This window comes from Lagenorhynchus albirostris, chromosome 16 (genome assembly GCF_949774975.1).
Source record: "Lagenorhynchus albirostris chromosome 16, mLagAlb1.1, whole genome shotgun sequence".
Classification (NCBI taxonomy): domain Eukaryota; kingdom Metazoa; phylum Chordata; class Mammalia; order Artiodactyla; family Delphinidae; genus Lagenorhynchus; species Lagenorhynchus albirostris.
In genome coordinates, this window is record NC_083110.1 from 23,877,099 (window position 1) to 23,898,750 (window position 21,652).

The 21,652-nt window shown below is 39.4% G+C and overlaps 1 protein-coding gene across 2 annotated transcripts in view; it reads left to right on the forward strand.

Annotated features, from left to right (window-relative positions):
- CDH23 (cadherin related 23) overlaps positions 1-21,652 on the forward strand; it is a 394,527-nt gene that overhangs the window by 238,859 nt on the left and 134,016 nt on the right. The gene's annotated exons all lie outside the window — the stretch shown is intronic.

Genomic DNA, 21,652 nt, shown 5'->3' on the forward strand with positions numbered 1-21,652 from the left:
TTACTTCTCCTTTTCCAATTTGGATTCCATTTATTTCTTTTTCTTCTCTGATTACCATAGCTAAGACTTCCAAAACTATGTTGAGTAAAAGTGGTGAGAGTGGGCGTCCTTGTCTTGTTCCTGATCTTAGAGGAAACGCTTTCAGCTTTTCACTGAGAGAATGTTGTTAGCTGTGGGTTTGTCATATACGGTCTTCATTATGTTGAGGTAAGTTCCCTCTATGCCAACTTTCTGGAGAGGTTTTCTTTGTGGTACGCGGGCCTCTCATTGCTGTGGCCTCTTCCGTTGTGGAGTACAGGCTCCGGGCGCACAGGCTCAGCGGCCACGGCTCAAGGGCCCAGCCACTCCACGGCACGTGGGATCTTCTCGGAGGGCACACACCCGTGTCCCCTGCATCGACAGGAGGACTCTCAACCACTGTGCCACCAGGGAAGCCCTCTGGAGAGGTTTTTTTCCGTATTTATTTTATTATTTATTTATTTATTTTGGCTGCACTGGGTCTTAGTTGTGGCACATGGGATCTTCATTGCAGCATGTGGGATCTTTGTTGCAGCATGTGGGATCTTTTTAGTTGCAGCAGTGGGACCTTCTTGGTTGTGGAATGCAGACTTCATAGTTGCAGCATGCAGACTCTTAGCTGTGGCATGCAAACTCTTAATTGAGGCATGAGTGTGAGATCTAGTTCCCTGACCAGGGATTGAACCCCAGTCCCCTACATTGGGAGCACAGTGTCTTACCCACTGGACCACCAGGGAAGTCCCTGGAGAGTTTTTATCATAAATGGGTGTTGACTTTTATCAGAAGCTTTTTCTGCATCTATTGAGATGATCATATGGTTTTTATTCTTCAATTTCTTAATGTGGTGTATCACACTGATTGATTTGTGGATATTGAAAAATCCTTGCATCCCTGGGATAACTCCCACTTGATCATGGTATATGATCCTTTTAATGTATTGTTGGATTCGGTTCATTAGTATTCTGTTGAGGATTTCTGTGTCTATGTTCATCAGTGATGTTGGCCTATAATTTTCTTTTTCTGTGGTATCTTTGTCTGGTTTTGGTATCAGGCTGATGGTAGGCTTATACAATGAGCTTGGGAGTGCTCCTTCCTCTGCAGTTTTTGGAAGAGTTTCAGAATGATAGGTATTAACTCTTCTCTAAATGTTTGATAGAATTCTCCTGTGAAGCCTGATCCTAGACTTTTCTTTGTTGGATTTTTTAAAAATTTATTTATTTTCTTAATGTTTTTGGCTGTGTTAGGCCTTAATTGTGGCACGTGGGATCTTTCGTTGAGGCACGGGGTTTTCATTGCAGTACGCAGGCTTCTCTCTAGTTGTGGTGCATGGGCTTCTCTCTAGTTGTGGCATGCAGGCTTCTCTCTAGTTGTGATGTGCAGGTTTTCTCTCTCTAGTTGTGGCATGTGGGCTCCAGGGCATGTGGGCTCTGTAGCTGTGGCGTGCAGGCTCCAGAGCGCATGGGCTCTGTAGTTTGCAGCACGCAGACTCTCTCACTGAGTTGCACAAGCTCAGTGTTTGTGGCATGCAGGCTTAGTTGCCCCGTGGTATGTGGGACCTTAGTTCCCCGACCAGGGATCAAACCTGTGTCCCCTGCATTGGAAGGCAGATTCTTTACCACTGGACCACCAGGGAAGTCCCTTGTTGGATGTTTTAAATCACAGTTTCAATTCCAATACTTGTGATTGGTTTGTTCATATTTTCTGTTTCTTCCTAGTTCAGTCTTGAGAGATTATACCTTTCTAAGAATTTGTCCATTTCTTCTAGCTTGTCCATCTTATTGCCATATAGTTGCCTGTAGTAGTCTCTTATGATCCTTTGTATTTCTGTGGTGTCCCTTGTAACTGCCCTTCTTCATTTCAAATTTTATTTTTTTCAGCCCTCTCTTTTTTTCTTGATGAGTCTGGCTAAAGGTTTATCAATTTTGTTTATCTTTTCAAAGAACCAGCTTTTAGTTTCATCGATCTTTTCTATTGTTTCCTTCATGGCTATTTCATTTATTTCTGGTCTGATCTTTATGATTTCTATTAACTTTGGGTTTTGTTTGTTCTTCTTTCTCTAGTTGCTTTAGTTATAAGGCTAGGTTATTCATTTGAGATTTTTCTTTTTTCCTGAGGTGAGATTGTATTGCTCCAAACTTCCCTCTTAGAACTGCTTTTGCTGCATCCCATAGGTTTTGGATCATTGTGTTTTGGTTGTCATTAGTCTGTAGGTATTGTTTTATTCCCTCTTTGATTTCTTCAGTGATCCACTGGTTGATTGGTAACATATTGTTTAGCCTCCATGTGTTTGTGTTCTTTTTACAGATTTTTATCTTGTAGCTGATTTCTAATCTCATACCATTGTGGTCAGAAAAGATGCTTGATGTGATTTCAGTTTTCTTAAATTTACCAAGGCTTGATTTGTGGCCCAAGATGTGATCTATCCTGGAGAATGTTCCATATGCACTTGAGAAGAATGTGTATTCTGGTGCTTTGGGATGGAATGTTCTATAAATATCAATTAAGTCCATCTGGTCTAATGAGTCATTTAAGACCTGTTTCCTTATTGATCTTCTGTCTGGATGATCTGTCCATTGATGAAAGTGGGGTGTTATAGTCTCCCACTATTACTGTGTTACCGTAGATTTCTGCTTTTATGGCTGTTAGTGTTTGCCATATATATTTGGTGCTCCTATGTTGGGTGCATATATACTTACAATTGTTATATATTCTTCTTGGATTGATCCCTTGAACATTATGTAGTATCCTTCTTTGTCTCTTGTTGTAACAGTCTTTATTTTAAAGTCTATTTTGTCTGATGTGAATATTGTTCCTCCAGCTTTCTTCTGATTTCCATTTGCATGGAATACCTTTCTCCATCCCCTCACTGTCAGTCTGTATGTGTCCCTAGGTCTGAAGTGGATCTCTTGTACACAGCATATATCCGGGTCTTATTTTTGTATCCATTCAGCCAGTCTGTGTCTTTTGGTTGGAGCATTTAATCCATTTATATTTAAGGTAATTATTTATAAGTATGTTCTTATTGCCATTTTGTTAACTGTTCTGGATTTGCTTCTGTAGGTCTTTTTTCTTCCCTTCCTCTTTTGTTCTCTTGTGATTTCATGACAGTCTTTACTGTTGTGTTTAGATTGTTTTCTTTTGTGTGTGTGTATCTATTGTAGATTTTTGGTTTGCAGTTCCCATGAGGTTTTGATATAGCAGTCTACATATATACAAGATTATTTCAAGTTACTGCTCACTTAATTTTCAGTGCATTTCCAATATGCTGCCTCTGTACTCTCCTCTTCTCATGAATGCTGGTTTTGATATCATATTTGTGTGTGGATGATTTCCTACCTTTCCTGTATGTTTGCTTTTACCGGAGAGCTTCCCCATTCAGAATTTTCTTTTTTCTAGTTGTGGCCTTTTCTTTTCTGTCTAGAGAAGTTCCTTTAGTATTTCTTGTAAAGCTGGTTTTGTGATGCTGAATTCTTAGCTTTTGCTTGTTTGTAAAGGTTTTGATCTCTCCACTGAATCGAATGAGAACCTTGCTGAGTAGAGTATTCTTGGTTGTAGTTATTCCCTTTCATCACATTAAATATATCATGCCACTCGCTTCTGGCCTGCAGAGTTTATGCTGAAAAATCATGATAACCTTATGGGAGTTCCCTTGCATGTTATTTGTTGCTTTTCTCTTGTTGCTTTTAATATATTTTCTTTGTCTTTAATTTTTGTCAGTTTGATTACTATGTGTCTTGGTGTGTTCCTCCTTGGATTTATCCTGTATGGGACTCTGCATATCCTGGACTTGAGTGAATATTTCCTTTCCCATGTTAGGGAAGTTTTCAGGTATTATCTCTTCGAATATTTTCTCAGGCCCTTTTCTCTCTCATCTCCTTCTGGGATCCCTATAATGTGAATGTTGGTGCATTTAATGTTGTACCACGGGTCTCTGAGACTGCTTATTTCTTTTCATTCTTTTTCTTTTATTCTGTTGCATAGTGGTGATTTCCACCACTCTGTCTTCCAGCTCATTTATTGCTCTTCTGCCTCATTTGTTCTGCTATTGATTCTTCCTAGTGTATTTTTCATTTCAGTTATTCTATTGTACATATCTGCTTGTTCTTTTTTTTAATTTATTTTTGGCTGTGTTGGGTCTTCGTTTCTGTGCGAGGGCTTTCTCTAGTTGCAGCAAGCGGGGGCCACTCTTCATTGCGGTGCGCGGGCCTCTCACTATCGTGGCCTCTCGTTGCGGAGCACAGGCTCCAGACGCGCAGGCTCAGTAGTTGTGGCTCACAGGCCCAGTTGCTCTGCAGCATGTGGGATCTTCCCAGACCAGGGCTCGAACCCATGTCCCCTGCATTGGCAGGCAGATTCTCAACCACTGCGCCACCAGGGAAGCCCTCTGCTTGTTCTTTAAATGTTCTAGCTCTTTGTTAAACATTTCTTGTATCTTCTGAGTCTGTGCCTCCATTCTTCTTCCGAGATCTTTGATATCTTTACTATCATTACTCTGAATTTTTTTTCAAGACGATTGCCTATCTCCACTTCACTTAGTTGGTCTTCCAAAGTTTTATCTTGTTCCTCCATCTGGAATATGTTCCTCTGCCATCTCATTTTGTTTAACTTTCTGTGTTTGTGGCCTCCATTCCTCAGGTTGTAAGATTGTAGCTCCTCTAGCTACTGGTGTCTGCCCCCTGATAGGTAAGCTTGGTCCAGGGGCTTGTGCAGGCTTCCTAGTGGAAGTGGCTGGTGCCTGCCCACTAGCTGGTGGAGCTGGATCTTGTCCCTCTGGTGGGCAGGGCCATGCCAAGGGGTGTGTTTAGCAGGCAGCTGTAGGATCAGGATGACTTTAGGCAGCCTGTCTGCTGATGGGTGTGGCTGTGTTCCCACACTATTGGTTGTTTGGCCTGAGGTGTCCCAGCACTGGAGCCTACAGGGTGTTGGGTGGGCCCAGGTCTTGATGCCAAAATGGTGATTTCCGGCAGAGCTCACACCAGTGAATATTCACTGAGGTTTCTATCCCCAGTGTCCTTTCCCACACAGTGAGCCACAGACAACCTCCACCTCCCCAGGAGGCCCTACAAGACCCTCAAGTATGTCTGCCTCAGGCTCCTGTGGAGTCACTGCTTTGCCCTGGTTCCCAGTACATGTGAAACCTTGTGTGTGCCCTCCAAGAATGGAGTCTCTGTTTCCCCCAGTCCTGTGGAACTCCTGCACTCAAGCCCCACTGGCCTTCAAAGCCAAATGCTCCGGGGGCTCCTCCTCTGGATGCCAGACCTCCAGGCTGAGAAGCCTGAAAGCAGGGCTCAGAACTCTCACTCCTGTGGGAGAATCTGTGTGATATAATTATTTTCCCATTTGTGGGTCACCCACCGACGGGTATGGGATTTGATTATATCATGAAAGCACCCCTCCTACCATTTTGTTGTGAGTTCTACTTTGGATGTAGAATGCCTTTTTTGGTAGGTTTGGGTCTTTTGTTGATGGTTGTTCAGCAGTTTGGTACTTTCATGAGACAGGGTGAGCTTGAGTCCTTCCACTCTGCTATCTTCAGGAATGAGGAAACTGAAACGCTAAGGACAGCACACCAGCAGCAGCAGCAACAGTGGCTGTATTTATGAAGCCCTCACTTTGTATCAAGCTCTTTGTCAACTGCTTTACCCATGTTATCTGATGTAATCCTCACAACTAAATGCTGGAGAACTCAGTGCTAAGTACACTTATCATCCCCGCTTAGAGTCTGTGTTACTTGCCCAAAGTCACACAACTGGTAAACGCCAAGGCCAGGCCTCAGCATGTGGTCTTCACCACCTGGATACACAGCCTCCAGCAGGAAGGGGCTCTCAACCTGCCATAGCCATTAGGTGGGTTGGTGTGCTCACTGCCTGACCTGTGCCAGCTTTGCCATGTCACCCACCAAGGTTCTAGGCCATCTCTTTCCCTTGTCTTCAGTTAAACTGAGCCAAGTGGAAGCCCTCTCATTTTCAACGTGATCAAAGCCAGGTTGAATTCAGAGGGCATGTCTGTTCCTGAAAACAAAGTGTCTGATGCATCTGGAAGCCCAACAGGATGAGTAAGACGGTGTCTGTCAGCTTGGATTACCGGCCCCAAATCTGTGTAAATGACCAGGAAGAGACAGAGACTGTTAGGTGTACCTAGCAATTCTCAGCCACTCTCCAGTTGGGAGGAAGGAACCAACAACAGGACCAATTCACAGAACACCCCTGTCCCTCGGGACACCCGTGTTCATGTGGCCTTGTCCTGATCCTCTTGGATTTTTCTCATCCCTTCCCATCTACTGGGGTGGGGACTTTCCTGGTCTCAGAGCCAGAACCTTCCAGGCTCAGTGGCTGGCAGCTGTGGAACAGCTCAGAGCACACAAACGTCAACTGACAGCTCAGACGAGGTTCCCAAGAAAGATGTTCATGGAGGGATGGTGTCACTGGACCTTACTCCTCCCCCAGAGACATTTGCCAGCCTCTTACTCAAGGTTCAGCCCCTTGAGTGGAAGACACGCTCCCAAGAAAGGACGAGTCACCCCTCCCATTGCTGACTGCCCATTTAAAGCTTTTGATGCAAAATCATCTGGATGGAAGAATTTCTTTTTTTTAAATTGCCCCAATGCGCTTTACTTTTTATTGAGATATAATTACATATAACATTATATTAGTTTCAGGTGTACAACATAGTGATTCAATATTTGTATCAATATATGTGGCAAAACGATCACCACAATAAGTCTAGTTAACATCCATCACCATTCTTAGTTACAAAAATTTTTTTCCTGTGATAAGAACTTTTAAAATCTACTCCTTTAGCAACTTTCAAATATGCAGTACTGTATTATTAAAGATAGTCACCATGCTGTATATTACACCCACATGACACTTATTTTAGAGCTGTAAGTTTGTCCTTTTTTTTTTAACATCTTTATTGGAGTATAATTTCTTTACAGTAGCATGTTTCTGCTTTATAACAAAGTGAATCAGCTATAGCTATACATATATATATATATATATATATATATATATATCCCCATATCTCCTCCCTCTTGCATATCCCTCCCACCCTCCCTATTCCACCCCTCTAGGTGGTCACAAAGCACTGAGCTGATCTCCCTGTGCTATGTGGCTGCTTCCCACTAGCTATCTATTTTACATTTGGTAGTGTATATATGTCAATGCCACTCTCTCACTTCATCCCAGCTTACTCTTCCCCCTCCCCATGTCCTCAAGTCCATTCTCTACATCTGCATCTTTATTCCTGTCCTGCCCCTAGGTTCTTCAGAACCTTTTTTTTTTTAGATTCCATATATGTGTGTTAGCATATGGTATTTATTTTTCTCTTTCTGACTTACTTCACTGTGTATGACAGTCTCTAAGTCCATCCACCTCACTATAAATAACTCAATTTCATTTCTTTTTATGGCTGAGTAATATTTCATTGTATATATGTGCCATATCTTCTTTATCCATTCATCTGTCGATGGACACTTAGGTTGCTTCCATGTCCTGGCTATTGTAAATAGAGCTGCAATGAACATTGTGGTACATGACTCTTTTTGAATTATGGTTTTCTCAGGGTATATGCCCAGTAGTGGGATTGCTGGGTCATATGGTAATTCTATTTTTAGTTTTTTAGGGAACCTCCATACTGTTCTCCATTGTGGCTGTATAAATTTACATTCCCACTAACACTGCAAGAGGGTTCCCTTTTCTCCACACCCTCTCCAGCATTTATTGTTTGTAGATTTTTTGTTGATGGCCATTCTGACTGGTGTGAGGTGATACCCCATTGTAGTTTTGATTTGCATTTCTCTAATGATTAGTGATGTTGAGCATCCTTTCATGTGTTTGTTGGCAATCTGTATATCTTCTTTGGAGAAATGTCTATTTAGGTCTTCTGCCCATTTGTGGATTGGGTTGTTTTTTTGATACTGAGCTGCATGAGCTGCTTGTAAATTTTGGAGATTAATCTTTTGTCAGTTGCTTCATTGGCAAATATTTTCTCCCATTCTGAGGGCTGTCTTTTCATCTTGTTTATGGTTTCCTTTACTGTGCAAAAGGTTTTAAGTTTCATTAGGTCCCATTTGTTTATTTTTGTTTTTATTTCCATTTCTCTAGGAGGTGTGTCAAAAAGGATCTTGCTGTGATTTGGAGTGTTCTGCCTATGTTTTCCTCTAAGAGTTTTATAGTATCTGGACTTACATTAAGGTCTTTAATCCATTTTGAGTTTATTTTTGTGTATGGTGTTAGAGAGTGTTCTCATTTCATTCTTTGACATGTAGCTGTCCAGTTTTCCCAGCACCACTTTTTGAAGAGGCTGTCTTTTTCCATTGTATATTCTTGCCTCCTTTATCAAAAATAAGGTGACCATATGTGCGTGGGTTTATCTCTGGGCTTTCTATCCTGTTCCATTGATCTATATTTCTGTTTTTGTGCCAGTACCATACTGTCTTGATTACTGTAGCTTTGTAGTATAGTCTGAAGTCAGGGAGCCTGATTCCTCCAGCTCTGTTTTCCTTTCTCAAGATGGCTTTGGCTATTCGGGGTCCTTTGTGCTTCCATAGAAATTGTGAAATTTTTTGTTCTAGTTCTGTGAAAAATGCCATTGGTAGTTTGACAGCGATTACATTGAATCTGTAGATTGCTTTGGGTAGAATAGTCATTTTCACAATGTTGATTCTTCCAACCCAAGAACATGATCTATCTCTCCTCTGTTTGTATCATCATTAATTTCTTTCATCAGTGTCTTATAGTTTTCTGCATACAAGTCTTTTGTCTCCTTATGTAGGTTTATTCCTAGGTATTTTATTCTTTTTGTTGCAATGGTATATGGGAGTGTTTCCTTAATTTCTCTTTCAGATTTTTCATCGTTAGTGTCTAGGAATGCAAGAGATTTATGTGCACTGATTTTCTATCCTGCTACTTTACCAAATTCATTGATTAGTTCTAGTAGTTTTCTCATGGCATCTTTAGGATTCTCTATGTATAGTATCATGTCATCTGTGAATAATGACAGTTTTACTTCTTCTTTTCTGATCTGGATTCCTTTTATTGCTTTTTCTTCTCTGATTGCTGTAGCTAAAACTTCCAAAACTATGTTGAGTAATAGTGGTGAGAGTGGGCAACCTTGTCTTGTTCCTGATCTTAGTGGAAATGGTTTCAGTTTTTCACCATTGAGAACGATGTTGGCTGTGAGTTTGTCATATATGGCCTTTATTATGTTGAGGTAAGTTCCCTCTATGCCTACTTTCTGCAGGGTTTTTATCATAAATGGGTGTTGAATTTTGTCGAAAGCTTTTTCTGCATCTATTGAGATGATCATATGGTTTTTCTCCTTCAGTTTTTTAATATAGTTTATCACATTGATTGATTTGTGTATATTGAAGAATCCTTGCATTCCTGGGATAAACCCCACTTGGTCATGGTGTAGGATCCTTTTAATGTGCTGTTGAATTCTGTTTGCTAGTATTTTGCTGAGGATTTTTGCATCTATGTTCATCGGTGATATTGGCCTATGGTTTTCTTTCTTTGTGACATCTTTGTCTGGTTTTGATATCAGGATGATGGTGGCCTCATAGAGTGATTTTGGGAGTGTTCCTCCCTCTGTTATATTTTGGAAGAGTTTGAGAAGGATAGGTGTCAGCTCTTCTCTAAATGTTTGATAGAATTCGCCTGTGAAGCCATCTGGTCCTGGGCTTTTGTTTGTGGGAAGATTTCTAATCACAGTTTCAATTTCAGTGCTTGTGATCGTTCTGGTTATATTTTCTATTTCTTCCTATTTCGGTCTCGGAAGGTTATGCTTTTCTAAGAAATTGTCCACTTCTTCCAGGTTGTCCATTTTATTGGCATAGAGTTGCTTGTAGAGTTTGTCCTTTTTAACCCCTTTCAGCCATATTTCCCATCCACCTTCCACACCCTGCCTCTAGCAACCACCAATGTTCTCTGTATTTATGAACTCTGTTTTTGTTTGTTTGTTTGTTTTAGATTCCACATATAAGTAAGATCAGATTGTATTTTTCTTTCTCTGTCTGATTTATTTCACTTAGCATAATACCTCAGGAGATCCATTCATATTGTCACAAATGGCAGGATTTCCTTCTTTTTATGGCTGAATAATATTCCATTGTGTGTGTGTGATGTGTACACACACACCCCACATTTTCTTTATCCATTCATTCTTTGATGGACATTTACATTGTTTCCACACCTTGACTATTATATATAATGCTGCAGTGAACATGGGGGTACAGATACCTTTTCAAGTTTTTGTTTTCTTCAGATAAATGCCCAGAGATGGAGTTGCTGGATGATATGGTAGCTCTATTTTTAGTTTTTTGAGGAACCTCCATACTCTTTACCACAGTGGCTGCTCCAATTTATTGATACATTCCCACCAACAGTGCGCAAGCATTTCCTTTCTTCACATTCTTGCCAACGCTTGTTACTTCTTGGTTTTTGATGATAACAATTCTGACAGGTGTGAGGTGATATCTCACTGTGGTTTTGCTTTGCAATTCCCTGGTGATTAGTGATGTTGAGCATCTTTTTGTATGCCTGTTGGCCATCTGGATGTCCCCTTTAGAAAAATGACTATTCAGAGTCTCTGCCCATTTTTAAAATTGTTTTTTGTTTTATTTTGTCTTTTGTTTTTTGGGTTTTTTTGTTTCTTTTTTTTTTTTGGCTATTGAGTTATATGAGATCTTTACGTGAATATTTTGGATATGAACCCCTCATCTGATACATGATTTGCAAAAATATTCTCCTATTCCGTAGGCTGTCTTTTGATTTTGTTGATGGCTTCCTTTGCTGTTCACAAGCTTTTTAGTTTAATGTAGTCCCACTTCTTTGTTTTTTATTTTGTTGCCTTTGCTTTTGGTGTCAAGTCCAAGAAGTCATCATTAAGAGTGATGGCAAGAAGATTACTGCCTAGCTCTCCTTCTAGTTTTGTGGTTTCAGGTCTTACATTAAAGTTTTTAATCCATTTGCAATTGATTTTTGTATATGATATAAAATAGTGGCCCAGTTTAATTCTTTTGGTGTTTTTTTTCTTTTTTTTTAATTTTTATTTTATACTGGAGTGTAGTTGATTTACAATGTTCTATTAGTTTCAGGTGTACAGCACAGTGATTTAGTTATACAAATACATATATCCATTCTTTGTCAGATTCTTTTCCCATATAGGTTATTACAGAATATTTAGTAGAGTTCCCTGTGCTATAGAGTAGGTCCTTGTTGATTATCTATTTTATATGTAGTAGTGTGTATATGTCAGTCCCACACTCCCAAATTATCCCTCCTCTCCCACAGCCTTTCCCCTTTGGAAAGAGGAAAGTTTGTTTTCTATGTCTCTGAGCCTCTTTCTGTTTTGGAAATAAGTTCATTTGGGTCATTCTTTTTTAGATTCTGCATATAAGTGATATCATATGGTATCTGTCTTCCTCTGTTTGACTTACTGCATTTAGGATGATAATCTCTAGGTCCATTCATGTTGCTGCAAATGGCATAATTTCGTTCGTTCTTATGGCTGAGTAATATTCCACTGTATATATGTACCACACCTTCTTTACCCATTCAGCTGTCAGAGGACATTTAGGTTTCTTCCCTTTCTTGGCTATCATAAATAGTGCTGCAGTGAACATTGGGGTGCATGTATCTTTTCGAATTATGGGTTTCTCCACATATATACCCAGGAGTAGGATTGCTGGATCATATGGTAGCTCTAGTTTTATTTTTTCAAAGAACCTCCATGTATTTCTCCATAGTGGTTGTACAAATTTGCATTCCCACCAGCAGTGTAGGAGCATTCCCTTTTCTCCATGCCCTCTCCAGCATTTATTGTTTTTAGACTTTTTGATGATGGCCATTCTGATGGGGGTGAGGTTTTACCTCATTGTAGTTTTGATTTCCATTTCTCTAATAATTAGCAGTGTTGAGCATCTTTTCATGTGCCTTTTGGCCATCTGTATGTCTTCTCTGGAGAAATGTCTGTTTAATCTGCTCATTTTTTGATTGAGTTGTCTGGTTGTTTGCTTGTTTGTTTTTGGATATTGAGCTGCATGAGCTGTTTGTAGATTTTGGAGATTAATCCCTTGTCAGTTGCATCATTTGCAAATATTTTCTCCCATTCAGTGGGTTGTCTTTTCATTTTGTTTATGGTTTCTTTTGCTGTGCCAAAGTTTTGTTTTGTTTTGTTTTGTTTTTTGTGGTACGCGGGCCTCTCACCGCTATGGCCTCTCCCGTTCGGAGCACAGGCCCCGGACGCGCAGGCTCAGCGGCCATGGCCCACGGGCCCAGCCGCTTCGCGGCATGCGGGATCCTCCCAGACCGGGGCACGAACCCGTGTCCCCTGCATCGGCAGGTGGACTCTCAACCACTGCGCCACCAGGGAAGCCCTGTGCCAAAGTTTTGAGTTTAATTATGTCGCATTTGTTTATTTTTGTTTTTATTTCCATTACTCTAGGAGATGGATTGAAAAAGAAATTGCTGCGATTTATGTCAGAGTGTTCTGCCTGTGTTTTCAAGAGGTTTATAGTATCTGTCCTTACACTTGGGTCTTTAATCCATTTTGAGTTTATTTTTGTGTATGGTGCTAAAGGATGTTTTAATTTCATGCTTTTGCACATAGTTTTCCAGTTTTCCCAGCACCATTTGTTGAAGAGACTGTCTTTTCTCCATTGTATATTTTTGCATCCTTTGTCATAGATTAATTGACCTTAGGTGTGTGGGTTTATTTCTGGGCTTTATACCTTGTTTCATTGATCTGTATTTCTGTTTTTGTGCCAGTAGCATACTGTTTAGATAACTTCAGCTTTGTAGTATAGTCCAAAGTCAGGGAGCCTGATTCTTCCAGCTCCATTTTTCTTTCTCAGCATTGTTTTGGCTATTAAGGGTCTTTTGTGTTTCCATGCAAATTAAAAATTTTTTTGTTCTAGACCTGTGAAAAAATGCCATTGGTAATTTGATAGGGATTGCACTGAATCTGTAGATTGCCTTGGATATTATAGTCATTTTGAAAATATTGAGTCTTCCAAACCAAGAATATGGTATACCTTTCCATCTGTTTGTGTCATCTTTGATTTCTTTCAACAGTGTCTTATAGTTTTCAGAGTACAGGTCTTTGCCTCCTTAGGTGGGTTTATTCCTAAGTATTTTATTCATTTTGATGTGATGGTAAATGGGATTGTTTCTTTAATTTCTCTTCTGATCTTTCATTGTTAGTGTATAGGAATGTAAGAGATTTCTGTGTATTAATTTTGTATCCTGCAACTTTACCAAATTCATTGATGAGCTCTAGTAGTTTTCTGGTAGCATTTTTAGGATTTCTATGTATAATGTCATCTGCAAACAGTGATGGTTTTACTTCTCCTTTCCCAATTTGGATTCCTTTATTTCTTTTTGTTCTCTGCTGTGGCCAGGAGTTCCAAAACTATGTTGAATAAAACTGGTGAGAGTGGACATCTTGTCTTGTTCCTGATCTTAGAGGAAATGCTTTCAGCTTTTCACCGTTGAGAATGATGTTAACTGTGGCTTGTCATATATGGCCTTTATTATGTTTCCTCTATTCCCACTATCTGGAGAGTTTCTATAATAAACGGGTATTGAATTTGGTCAAAAGCTTTTTCTGCATCTATTGAGATGATCATAAGGTTTTTATTCTTCAGTTTGTTGATGTGGTGTATCACACTGAATGATTTGCAGTTATTGAAAAGTCCTTTCATCCATGAGATAAATCCCACTTGATTATGGTGAATGATCCTTTTAATGTATTGTCAGATTTGTTTTGCTAGTATTTTGCTGAGAATTTTTGCATTTATGTTCATTGGTGATATTGGCCTGTAATTTTCTTTCTTTTTTTTTTTTTTTTTTTGTGGTATCTTTGTCTGGTCTTGGTATCAGGGTGATGGTGGCCTTGTAGAAAGAGTTTGGGAATGTTCCTCCCTCTGCTATATTTTGGAAGAGTTTGAGAAGGATAGGTGTTAGCTCTTCTCTAAATGTTTGATAGAATTTGCCTGTGAAGCCATGTGGCCCTGGACTTTGTTTGTTAGAAGTTTTTAAATCACAGGTTCAATTTCAGTACTTGTGACTGGTCTGTTCATATTTTCTATTTCTTCCTGGTTCAGTCTTGGGCGATTGTACCTTTCTAAGCATTTGTCCACTTCTTCTAGGTTGTCCATTTTATTGACATATAGTTGCTTATAGTAGTCTCTTATTATCCTTTGTATTTCTGAAGTCTGTTGTAACTTATTTTTTATTACTAATTTTATTGATTTGAGCCTCTCTCTTTTTATCTTGACGAGTCTGGCTAAAGGTTTATCAATTTTGTTTATCTTTTCAAAGAACCGGCTTTTAGTTTCATTGATCTTTTCTATTGTTTTCTTTGTCTCTATTTCACTTATTTCTGCTCTCATCTTTATGATTTCTTTTCTTCTACTGACTTTGGGTTTTATTTGTTCTTCTTTCTCTAGTTGCTTTAGCTGTAGGGTTAGGTTGTTTATTTGAGATTTTTCTTGTTTCCTGAGGTAAGATTTTATTGCTACAAACTTCCCTCTTAGAACTGCTTTTGCTGTGTCCCATAGGTTTTGGATCATTGTGTTCTTTTGTCATTTGTCTGTAGGTATTTCTTTATTTCCTCTTCAATTTCTTCTGTGATCCATTGGTTGTTTGGTAATATATTGTTTGGCCTCCACGTGTTTATGTTTTTTACAGTTTTTTTTTCTTGTAATTGATTTCTAATGTCATAACATTGTGGTCTGAAAAGAGGCTTGATATGATTTCAATTTCCTTAAATTTACCAAGCCTTGTTTCATGGACCAGCATGTGACGTATCCTGAGAATGTTCCATGTGCACTTGAGAAGACTGTGTATTCTACTGCTTTTGGATGGAATGTTCTATAAATATCAAATAAGTCTATCTGGTCTAATGTGTTATTTAAGGCCTGTGGTTCCTTATTGATGTTCTGTCTGGATTATCTGTCCATTGATGTAAGTGGGGTGTTAAAGTCCCCTACTGTTGTTATGTTACTGTCACTTTCTCCACGTGTGGCTGTTAGCATTTGCCTTATATATTGAGGTCCTCCTATGTTGGGTGCATATATATTTACAATTGTTATGTCTTCTTCTCAGTCTTATCCCTTGATCATTATGTAGTGTCCTTTTTTGTCTCTTTTAAGTCTTTATTTTAAAGTCTATTTTGTCTGATATGAGTATTGCTACTCCAGCTTTCTTTTGATTTCTACTTGCATGGAATACCTTTTACCATCCCCTCACTGTCAGTCTGTATGTGTCCCTAGATCTGAAGTGGATCTCTTATACACAGCATATATCTGGGTCTTGTTTTTGTATCCATTCAGCCAGTCTGTGTCTTTTGGTTGGAGCATTTAATCTATTTACATTTAAGGTAATTGTCAATAAGTATATTCTTATTGCCATTTTGTTAACTCTTTTGGATTTGTTTCTGTGGATTTCTTTTTGTTCCTTTCCTCATTTGTTCTCTTGTGATTTGATGATTATCTTTAGTTTCATGTTTGGATTGCTTTCTTTTGTGTGTATGTTTGTGTGTGTGTGTGTGTGTGTGTGTGTGTGTGTGTATCTATTGTAGACTTTTGGTTTGCAGTTCCCATGAGGTTTTGATATAGCAGTCTATATATAAACGAGTTGCTGGTCTCTTAATTTCAAATGCATTTCCAGCATCCTGCATCTGTCGTCTCCTCTTCTCACGAATGCTGGTTTTGATACATATTTGTGTGTGGATGATTTCTTACCTTTACTGTATGCTTGCCTTTACCGGTGAGCTTTCACATTCATAATTTTCTTGTTTCTAGTTGTGGCCTTTTCTTTTCTGCCTAAAGAAGTTCCCCTAGTATTTGTTGTAAAGCTGGTCTGGTGGTGCTGAATCCTCTCAGTTTTATTTTTTTTGCGGTACGCGGGCCTCTCCCGTTGCGGTGCGCAGGCTCAGCGGCCATGGCTCACGGGCCCAGCCGCTCCACGGCATGTGGGATCTTCCCGGATCGGGGCTTGAACCCGTGTCCCCTGCATCAGCAGGCGGACTCTCAACCACTGCGCCACCAGGGAAGCCCTTTTAGTTTTTACTTATCTGTAAAGATTTTGATTTATCCATCAAATCTATTTTTTTTAAGATTTTTTTTTATATGGACCATTTTTAAAGTCTTTATTGGATTTGTTACAAAATCGCTTCTGCTGTTTGTTTTGGTTCTTTGGCCCCGAGGCATGTGGGATCTTAGCTCCCCAACCAGAGATTGAACCTGCAACCCCTGCACTGGAACGCAAAGTCTTAACCACTGGACCACCAGGGAAGTCCCTCCCCATCTAATCTTAATGAGAGCCTTGCTGTGTAGGGTATTCTTGGTTGTAGGTTCTTCCCTTTCATCACTTTAAATATATCATGCCACTCCTTTCTGGCCTGCAGAGTTGCTGCTGAGCAATCAGCTGATAAACTTATGGGAGTTCCCTTGTGTGTTATTTGTTGCTTTTCTCTTGTTACTTTTAATATTTTTTCTTTGTCTTTAGTTTTTGTCATTTTGATTACTCTGTGTCTTGGCATGTTCCTCCTTGGGTTTAGCCTGCCAGGGACTCTCCATGCTTCCTGGACTCAGGTGCCTATTTCCTTCCCCATGTTAGAGAAGTTTGCAGCTATTATCTATTCACATATTTTCTCAGGTCCTTTCTCTCTCTTCTTCTTCTCTGGGACCCCTATAATGCAAACGTTGGTGCATTTAATGTCCCAGAGGTCTCTTAGACTGTCTTCATTTCTTTTCATTCTTTTTTCTTTATTCTGTTCTGTGGCAGTGATTTCCACCATTCTGTCTTCCAGGTCACTTATCAGTTTTCTGCCTCCGTTACTCTGCTATTGATTCCTTCTAGTGTATTTTTCATTTCATTTATTGTATTCATCTCTGTTTGTCTGTTCTGTAGTTCTTCTAGGTCTTTGTTAAATATTTCTTGTGTCTTTTTGATCTGTGCCGCCATTCTTTTTCTGAGATCTTGGAACATCTTTACTATCATTTCTCTGAATTCTTTTTTGAGTAGATTGCCTATCTCCTCTTCACTTAGTTGTTCTTCTGGGGTTTTGTGTTTTTCCTTCTGGAAACATATTCCTCTGCTATCTTATTTTGTCTAACTTGCTATGATTACGGTTTCCGTTCCACAGGCTGCGGTGCTGTAGTTCTTCTTGCTTCTGCTTTCTGCACCCTGGTGGATGAGGCATTCTGAGAGGCTTGTGCAGGTTTCCTGGTGGGAGCTACTGGTTCCTGCCCACTGGCAGGTGGACCTGGATCTTGTCCCTCTGATGGGCAGAGCTTTGTCAGTGGTTGTGTTTAGCAGGCAGTTTTGTGGTCAGGAAGACTTTCAGGAGCCTGTCTGTTGATGGGTAAGGCTGTTTTCCCTCCTTGTTTGTTTTTTGGTCTGAGGCATCCCAGCACTGGAGCCTACAGGCTGTTGGTTGGGGCCAGGTCTTTGTGAGAAAATGGCCACCTCCAGGAGGGCTTATGCCAATAAATACTCACCAGAACTGTGGCTTCCCATGTCTTTGTCCATGCAGTAAGCCACAACTGCCCCCACATTTGCAGTAGACGTGCCAATACCAGCAGGTAGGTGTGGTCCAGGCTCTTATGAGGTCACTGCTTTTTTTTCCTGGGTCCTGGTGTGCACAAGACCTTGTGTGCACACTCCACAAGTGGAGTTTCTGTTTCCCCCAGTCCTTTGGAATTTCTGTGATCAAACCCTGCTGGTCTTCAAAGCCAGATTCTCTGGGGGCTCCCCCTCCCATTGCCAGACCCCCAGGCTGGGAACCCTGATGTGGGGCTCAGAACTTTCACTGCTGTGGGAGAATTTCTGTGATATAATTATTTTCCAGTTTATGGGCTGCCCACCCAGTGGGTATGGGATTTGATTTTTTCATGATTGCACCCCTCATATCATCTCGTTATGGTTTTTTCTTTGTTTCTGGATGTAGGATATCTTTTTTGGTAGGTTCCAGCATTTTTTTTGTTGATGGGTATTCAGTAGTTAGTTGTGATTTTGGTCTTTTCATAAGAAGAGGTCAGGTCACATCCTTCTACTCTGCCATCTTGTCTCCCAACAAGAACATTTTTTTTCCTTTCCTTTGTGCTTCATCTAGTTTCACTTGCTCATAGGGTACCACAGACAGAGGCCTCCACCCAGCACTTCAGGCCAGAATTCCTCTGATCTATGTGTTTGCTTTTATGCCACTACCATACTGTTTTGATTCCTATAACTTTGTGATATAGTTTGAAATCAGGGAGCATGATGCTTTATTCTTCTTTCTCAAGATTACTTTGGCTACTGGGGGTCTGTTATGGTTCCACACAAAGTTTAGGATTGTTTGTTCTATTTCTGTGAAAAATGCCATTGGAATTTTGATAGAGACTGCACTGAATCTGCAGATTGCTTTAGGTAGTATGGAAATTTTAGCAATATTAATTCTTCCAATCCATGAACATGGAATATCTTTCCATTTATTGGTCTTTTTCAATTTCTTTTATCAATGTCATATTCTTCAGTGTGCAGGTCTTTCACCTCCTTGGTTAAATTTATTCCTAGGTAGTATTTTATTGTTTTTTGATGCAACTGTAAATGGGATTTTTTTCTTAATTTTTCTTTCTGATAGTTCATTCTTAGTGTGTAGATATGAAACAGGTTTTTGTATATTGATTTTGTATACTGCAACTTTACCAAATTCCTTTTATTCTAACAGTTTTTTTGGTGGAGTCTTGGGGTTTCTTTATATAATATCATGTCATCTGCAAGTAGTGACAATTTTACTTCTTTTCAGATTTGAATGGCTTTTTTGTCTTGCTTAATTGTTCTAGCTAGGACTTCCAGTACTACGTTGAATAAAAGTGGTGAGAGTGGGCATCATTATCTTGTTCTGATCTTAGAGATAAAGCTTTCAAATTTTCAGCATTGAGTATAATGCTAGCTTTGGGCTTGTCACATATGGCTTTTATTATCCTGAGGTACTTTCCCTCTATACCCAGTTTGTTGAGAATTGTTATCATAAATGGATATTGAAATTTGTCACATGCTTATTCTGTATTTATTGAAATGATCATATGATATTATCTATCACTGTGTTAATGTAGTGTGTCACACTGATTTGCAGATGTTGAACCGTCTTTGCATCCCTGGAATAAATCCCACTTGATCATGATATATGATCCTCTTAATGTTCTGTTGAGTTTGGTTTGCTAATATTTTGTGAAGTTTTTACATCTTTGTCCATCAGGGATATTGGCCTGTAATTTTCTTTTCTTGTGTTGTCCTTGTCTGGTTTTGGTATCAGGGTAATGCTGGAATCATAAAATGAGTTTGGAAGTACTCCTTACTCTTCGGTTTTTGGGAAGAGTTTGAGAAGGATTGGAATTGATTGTTCTTTAAATTTTTGATAGAATTCACCAGTGAAGCCACCTGGTCTTGGACTTTTGTTTGGGGGACATTTTTTTTTAAACATATTTATTGGAGTATAATTGCTTTACAATGGTGTGTTAGTTTCTGCTTTATAACAAAGTGAATCAGTTAGACATATACATATATCCCCGTATCTCTTCCCCCTTGCGTCTCCCTCCCTCCCACCCTCCCTATCCCACCCCTCTCGGTGGTCACAGAGCACCAAGCTGATATCCCTGTGGTATGCGGCTGCTTCCCACTAGCTATCTATTTTACATTTGGTAGTGTATATATGTCCATGCCACTCTCTCACTTTGTCCCAGCTTACCCTTCCCCCTCCCCATATCCTCAAGTCCATTCTCTAGCAGGTCTGTGTCTTTATTCCCGTCTTGCACCTAGGTTCTTCATGACCATTTATTTTTTGATTTTTAGATTCCATATATATGTGTTAGAATACGGTATTTGTTTTTCTCTTTCTGACTTACTTCACTGTGTATGACAGACTCTAGGTCCATCCACCTCACTACAAATAACTCAATTTCGTTTCTTTTTATGGCTGAGTAATATTCCATTGTATATATGTGCCACATCTTCTTTATCCATTCATCTGTCAATTGACACTAGGTTGCTTACATGTCCTGGCTATTGTAAACAGAGCTGCAGTGAATATTGTGGTACATGACTCTTTTTGAATTATGGTTTTCTCAGGGTATATGCCCAGTAGTGGAATTGCTGGGTCATGTGATATTTCTATTTTTAGTCTTTTAGGGAACCTTCATACTGTTCTCCATAGTGGCTCTATCAATTTACATTCCCACTAACACTGCAAGAGGGTTCCCTTTTCTCCACACCCTCTCCAGCATTTATTGCTTGTAGATTTTTTGATGATGGCTATTCTGACTGGTGTGAGGTGATATCTCATTGTAGTTTTGATTTGCACTTCTCTAATGATTAATGATGTTGAGCATCCTTTCATGTGTTTGTTGGCAATCTGTATATCTTCTTTGGAGAAATGTCTATTTAGGTCTTCTGCCCATTTGTGGATTGGGTTGTTTGTTTTTTTTGATATTGAGCTGCATGTAAATTTTGGATATTAATCTTTTGTCAGTTGCTTCATTTGCAAATATTTTCTCCCATTCTGAGGGCTGTCTTTTTGTCTTGTTTATGGTTTCCTTTGCTGTGCAAAAGCTTTGAAGTTTCATTAGGTCCCATTTGTTTATTTTTGTTTTTATTTCCATTTCTCAAGGAGGTGTGTCAAAAAGGATCTTGCTGTGATTTATGTCATGGAGTGTTCTTCCTATGTTTTCCTCTAAGAGTTTTATAGTGTCTGGACTTACATTTAGGTCTTTAATCCATTTTGAGTTTACTTTTGTGTATGGTGTTAGGGAGTGTTGTAATTTCATTCTTTGACATGTAGCTGTCCAGTTTTCCCAGCACCACTTTTTGAAGAGGCTGTCTTTTCTCCACTGTATATTCTTGCCTCCTTTATCAAAGATAAGGTGACCATATGTGCGTGGGTTTATCTCTGTGCTTTCTAACCTTTTCCATTGATCTATCTTTCTGGCTTTGTGCCAGTACCATACTGTCTTGATTACTGTAGCTTTGTAGTATAGTCTGAAGTCAGGGAGCCTGATTCCTCCAGCTCCGTTTCTCTTTGTCAAGATTGCTTTGGCTATTCGGGTCTTTTGTATTTCCATACAAATTGTGAAATTTTTAGTTCTAGTTCTGTGAAAAATGCCATTGGTAATTTGGTAGGTATTGCATTGTATCTGTAGATTGCTTTGGGTAGCATAGTCATTTTCACAATGTTGATTGTTCCAGTCCAAGAACATGGTATATCTCTCCATCTATTTGTATCATCTTTAATTTCTTTCATCAGTGTCTTATAGTTTTCTGCATACAAGTCTTTTGTCTCCTTAGGTAGGTTTATTCTTAGGTATTTTATTCTTTTTGTTGCAATGGTAAATGGGAGTGGTTACTTAATTTCACTTTCATATTTTTCACCATTAGTGTATAGGAATGCAAGAGATTTCTGTGCATTAATTTTGTATCCTGCTACTTTACCAAATTCATTGATTAGTTCTAGTAGTTGTCTCGTAGCATCTTTAGGATTCTCTATGTATAGTATAATGTCATCTGCAAACAGTGACAGCTTTACTTCTTCTTTTCCAATTTGGATTCCTTTTATTTCTTTTTCTTCTCTGATTGCTGTGGCTAAAACT